Below are 6,232 nucleotides of genomic sequence, written 5' to 3' on the forward strand. Positions count from 1 at the left end.
GGCATAGGAATGCAGATCTTCTATGCAGAATGGTCCACCAGAAGGAGCTGCAAGCCAAGATCTCCCTTTGAATTCTCTTGACAAATTTCTGTATTGACAAATGCCCTGTCCAGGTACCACATTTCTGGGTTTAAACATTGCACTTCTTTATGTAAAGCGTGTGCCTGTGGCATCAAAGACGAAAAAAGCCCCGTAGAGAGCTCTCCTAAGGACTTGAAATGAAGCTCTGCACATTGCCGCAAACAAAAACCACCTCTGCTGCCACCCCGGGCACATACAGCGGCAGAAATTGGGTTTCTCCCCAGCTGTTACTCGGAGCCACTGACACTAGGTGTCACTCTGAACTGTGGGGGAGCAGGAAGGAAAAGTAACGAAGAAAATGAAGACCACGAAAGCAATGGTTTCCGTCTCAAAGCTGGGGCAGAGAAGGGCCCCTGCCCCATACTCCAGCAGTGCTGCCTGCACAACCATCCTCTGCTTCAAGAATTTTACGTCTCAGTGTACATACATTAGTATAAAACCAGAGAAGCCGTTCAAGTGGCAGCTCCAACTTTCAGTTGTGATTTAGGAAAAAGAGAAGAGAGAGGTTACATGGACCAAAACTGTCAGCATTCCCCAAGCATCAGGCACTGGACCAGCGAACTTTCCCCTTCTGTGCAGCAAAGGGGAAACCTCAGCTGACAGCAAAGAGCAAACTATTCACTGAACACAGACGTCAGCAGCAACACTCTTGGACTGGTGTGAGATAAAAGTCTACAGTTATTTCCTTGCTTAACACATGCCAGAGAACTGAATTAAATACACTCTCTGATACATTCTCCACCTCCCTCCCCATTTCTCCACAAACAGTAGCAGGAGGATCTTGCCACCCACATTTGCACTGTCCTGAGGAATGTGTGCATCTATTTTTGGATAATTCTGAAACCTTTGGGAACATTCCTTTTTCGTCACTTTCTATTATATCTTTTTCCTGTATTCCCCTGTGAATGTCCTCATCTTCCTTTAGCCGCTATTGCGCATTGAGACGCTCATGACTGAACTGCAAGGCAATCCCTGGAACTCCAGGAATCCTAACCTGGTGAAGCACTTAGCACACGAGTGGGAAATTATTCCCTCCACCTAAGGAGCAGTTGTCTACTTGGTCAGCAATAGGCCTGCAGTATTATAGACAAGCTATTTTGTCCAGAAGGCAGAAATAGTGGAACCTCAAAAGGATCTGCTCAGAAAACTGTTGGACAGTTTGATAATGTCTGCTGTCTGTACAGGGGTCAAGGACAAGGACAACAATGAGGAGAAGGAGGAACAAGTTCACATGAGTCTCTGGCTGTTTACTAAAAATTCTGCCAACATGATACTTCTGATATTTTTGTTTGCAGCACTGATCCAAAAAGAGGAAGTACAGATGGCTGAGAAGATACAAAAAAACTTTTGTTTTTCTTCTCCTTGTGACAGGTTGTGTAACTGCAGCCCTGGAGAGAGATGCTACTGAGGAGTGTCAAGTTAGAAACTGCCCTGCCTTCCCCAGGTGGGTACCAAGAATGCAATGCTGTTCCCTTCACCATTCCATTGCCATCCTCTCTGAGGGGCCTGAGTCTAGGATGCAGTTATAATCTAATTTTCCTGCCCATCCAGTCCATGGATTGTCATCCTACCTTGTCAGTTATCCACTGGAGACCAAGTTAAGCCAAACAACCCATTCACTTTATATTCCCTGAGCAGTTGTCAGATATCAAAACTATTTTTCCCACTACCATATCATGACATTTAATTTAAGACTGGGCTTCACTGAAAAAGTAGCTCAAGTGTTCTTAGTTTTGCTCTAGCATGAAAGTTTAAAATGAAAATTTTAAACATAGTAATTTTTTTTTATTTTATTGTGAGGGTGGTCAAGCACTGGCACAGATTGCCTAGAGATGCTGTGGAGTCTCCATTCTTGGAGATATTCGAAATCCCAAACAGCCACAGCCCTGGGCAACCTACTCTAGGTGGCACTGCTCTGAGCAGGTTGTTACATTAGACAATCTCCAGAGCTGCCTTCCAACCTCACCAATCCTCTGATTGTGCATTTCTGTGCCTGTGTATGGACTCTCTGTGGACCATATTTTCTATAACGGCTTTCCAAAGCTTGTGGGTCCCCCAGACTTACTTCTCCTATATAGGTCAATGGGTTTGGCACATGGTTATTCTTGCTACAATATACTAAGCCATTCTGTTATATTTTTATGAGACACATGGTGGAGAAATATGCCTGCTTTTTTTGCACATGCAAAAGAAATTGGAAGACAGCATGGGGCAATAAGGGTTTTAGTTTTTAAGCCTTCATCTTCCATATACGTAGCATACATGCAAACACAAGCAACAACTTGGCGTCTCTGAACCTGCCAGACAGCGCTGAAGGTACTGCCACACTTGGTGAGGGAGCTCAAGTGTGGAAACCTTGGAGTTAAGGACAACATCTAGATTTGAGCTTGAGATAGCTCTGCAGTAAAGTCCTAAAGGTGAAAAGCTGTACTGTCCTTCACAAAATATCTGAGCCTGACCTTTCTATGCAGGCTGTTTCCCCTCTCCTCAGAATCTGTGATTCTGTGATTCTGTGTTTCCCCTCTCCTCAGAATGACTAAGAAAAAAAAGAAGTTTGAAGCTGAGGAAAGGCAGTTCTGGAGTTTAAGGGAAGCACTGGGAGTCAGGAAAGCTGGATCTGTGCCTGCTTTCTTCTGAAAGTCACTGCCCCCCTATTATCTTCACTACACAGTGGGACTAATAACTAACTTCCAGAAGTATTCTGAAAGTTAAGGTGAGCGATGTTTGGTAGCTCATGAGACCTACTGTGCAAGAAAGGATGAGAGTTAAGCACTGTGGGAGAGCTAAATGCTGTGATGCGCTCAAGACTTGTGTGGCAACTGGATTTCAGGCTTTTCGCCAGCATGCTGCTGCCCGCACTGTCTTACTACACTTTGCCATCTTTAAAGTGTTTATCCCATCAACTCCCCTGGAAGGTAGGGCAGTCCTATTTACCCATTAACTTATGGGGAACAGAAACTTTGATGTCTGACTTGTCCAAGGTCACACAGTGACTCTCCAGACCTAATGCCCTGGCAAGTAGGCCTTCCTTCCTCTTCCCTATGCAGGAGGTTTGTCTCTCTTCAGTCCACTGCAACTGTATCAGGGCCAATTTCAAATACAGAGAAGCAGAGTGACTCTAGCAGTGGAAATTCCCAGTACAGATACTGACTCTTTTTATCTCGACCAGTTCATACAGGACTGAAATCTGGCTCTGTTATCTCCCTGCATCTGATTCAGGTTTTAGGCTTCTGTTCTGCACCACGTATGTAGTAACAGGAGCAAAGTACAGTGCTGTGCACGGGCTGAGGCACTCACCAGTGTGCAGCCAGTCCTTCTGAACAGAGATGACCTGTTTCAGGATTTGTGCCCTGATGAAAGGCTCTTTTGGATTTGCACTCATTATTATTGGGATTGCTGCTCCTGAAGGATCCCCAATGAACTGATGGGATCACAAAATAGAAGGCCAGAACCATAGTAAAAGTCTTTGGCAGATCTTGTGTCTGCCTGGAGCAGCTACTAGCCACAGGCAGCCTAGGGGGAAGATGTTTTGTTAGAACTGTCATCTCACAGCAGATAAGCAGAATTCAGCCATGATGTACTAATCCACCTGTAGCAGGTTCAACACACTGACTGCCTTTGGAGCCTTTGCTCATGATCCCCTAAGCAGTCCTGCTGCACTCGGGTGGCAGCTCTGTGCCCAGCTCTGCCAAAAGCAGCTCACTGTGGGCAGTTTTGGTGGGTCGCAAGTGCTGGGGCTACCTGCTGTGTTTGGAGGCTGGGCTGTTCCTTCCTCCTGTGGTCCTAAAATGCCCCATAACAAGCAGGTAAAAAGGTTGACTATAATCCATCAGTTGAAAGTGAGATATGGTTAAGCAATCCAGAGTATATTATCAGCTGCTGCAGAGACATTCTGCTTAGTCTTGAATTATTTAATCGGTGAAATGAGTAACAAACACATTTTTCATCATGAAATAAACATATAATTGTCTGTCAAAGCTGAACAGAGGAAAGCAGTCCATAGCATTCAGATTCCTCAGGACAGGAATGCTCGGAAAGGACTGTGACCACCAAGGACAGAAATACTGTTACAATGTCTGGAGGGAATGTCACTGGGATATGGGGGGGCTCTAAGAAGGACAGGGCTGGAGGAAAGGTGCAGAAGAGGTGGGCGGCATGCAGCCCAGTGCGAGCCTCACAGAGCACAACCTCACTCCTTATCGCGGACAGCACTGCTGTATCAACAGCCCCACACAATGGTATCACTTTCGTTTCAAGCCAAGGTGCTCCCACATGCCCTGCTGCCTCTAGAAGAAGGTTCTCCACTGCTGCAGCAAGCTGTCACAGCCAGGTGACATCCCAACAGTGCAGGAAGTGCCAAGGGTGTGAAGAGGGAGTGCTGGTTCTGACATTTAGGTCTGTTGTACACCTGCCCGTCAGGGAGTCCTGCATCAGCTGAGTCGCATCACTTCTTTTCCGCAACAGGCACAAGTGGGTCAGCGAGTCCCCCTTCTCCTGCTCCTCATGCTGTGCTGTGGGGTCTTCTCTGCAGAGCCTCGGAGTGGGGCCAGGGCTGCAGCCCAGCCACCAGCCGTGCGTGCCCCGAGCAGAGCGGTGCAGGCATGCAGGGAGACCCCTGAGGCAACCAGGCTGCCTGCGGAGGGACTCTTATTTGCAGGGGGCACATGGTGTGTGACAGATGGCTGCTTATCTAAAGGAACTGTTCATCAGCTGATACTGAATCACAACTACGTTTTAGTAAGCTCGCTGAGTAAACGGACTTTTCTTTGTTTGATTTCAAACCACCTGTAGCTGCTCTGAATTTCCATTGTAAACCCTCCCTGACACAATAATGCCATTATTCACACATGCATTGAATATTGAATCTGGCCAGGTGGGGCTTATACCGTTAGCTTTTGTGTTTGCTTGGATACTACACAGGGTCATGCAATCCTTACATCCAATGGAGATTCAAATGCAACTGAAGTACAAAACCCTAATACGGTTACATGCTCCATGGGAGCAGGCCATAGGTTATTGATTGCTGGGGTGAAAAATGCAGGACGCTTTCCGGGGAAATCATGCTTAGCAGCGTGCAGGGGACTTCTGTTGTCAGAAAGATGAGTCTCCAGCTGAGGTGACCCCCAGCACTCACTCTGCACTAATCAGCCACTGGTGAATAATGAAAGTTTCAGCCTAAATCAGTAACTCCCAGCCATTCATGTACATGAGTACGTGCATATGTGTTTGTACTAATGTACATGCAAATATATACATGCGTGTGTGTATACATGCTGGTACATTATTATGTGTATGTGTGCCTAGACAAAACATTTGATAAATATAAATGGCATAATCACCTATAGAAGTGAATAATTAGAAGGACAAGCACTTTGAAAAGACATATAACAATTAGTACAATAAATATTATACGTAACCTATGCTATTGATGAGAGCTATGGTAGAATCTTTATGCCAGAATTGAGACAGCAGGCCAAGATATCTGCAGAATTTAGGCAGCAGGATCTTGAACTACAGCCCTGAACCACTGCCACCACCCCCAATATCTCCCAGCTGAATTACTCAGTGATCTACATTTCTGGCCCCGGCCAGGACGCGGAGATCCCAGGCCCTGACAGGCAGCTGAGCAACCCCAGGCGCCTGCCTGAAGTCCTGCCAAGCCCCAGCATCTGGGCTGGGAGGCTGATCTGCTGGGTGTGCTCACAGGGATGTGACACCCCTCCTCCAGCTCGGGATTTGCACTCAGACCTGCCACCGCTGCATCTTCTAACAGGTAGAATATCAGTCCTTAACGTGAGCACCTCCTGGAGAGGATGCCTAGGATTTCTTCATGGCAGGGTTAAATGTATTGCACTTCCAGAAATTTTTCTATCACCATCCTCTGTAAGCTTTTCTGGACATGCACCTCTAAAACAGCTGTGTCAAGACAAAACATGCACTCAACCATCAAAGAGAACTGAAATGTTGCTCTGGGGTACTGACAGATTAATCCTATGCACTTCCTCCCAGCCCTGGGATTATGTCTGATTCTTATCCACTGAAAATTTACTGGAAAATACATAAGGGCTAGAGTAGGAGTAATACACAGGAGCAGAGACCAGATCAAGGGATTTCCCTCCCCATTAAATACCCTAGTGATTAGGCTGCAGAA

Source organism: Anser cygnoides, chromosome 1 (genome assembly GCF_040182565.1).
Source record: "Anser cygnoides isolate HZ-2024a breed goose chromosome 1, Taihu_goose_T2T_genome, whole genome shotgun sequence".
In the NCBI taxonomy this organism is placed as follows: Eukaryota; Metazoa; Chordata; class Aves; order Anseriformes; family Anatidae; genus Anser; species Anser cygnoides.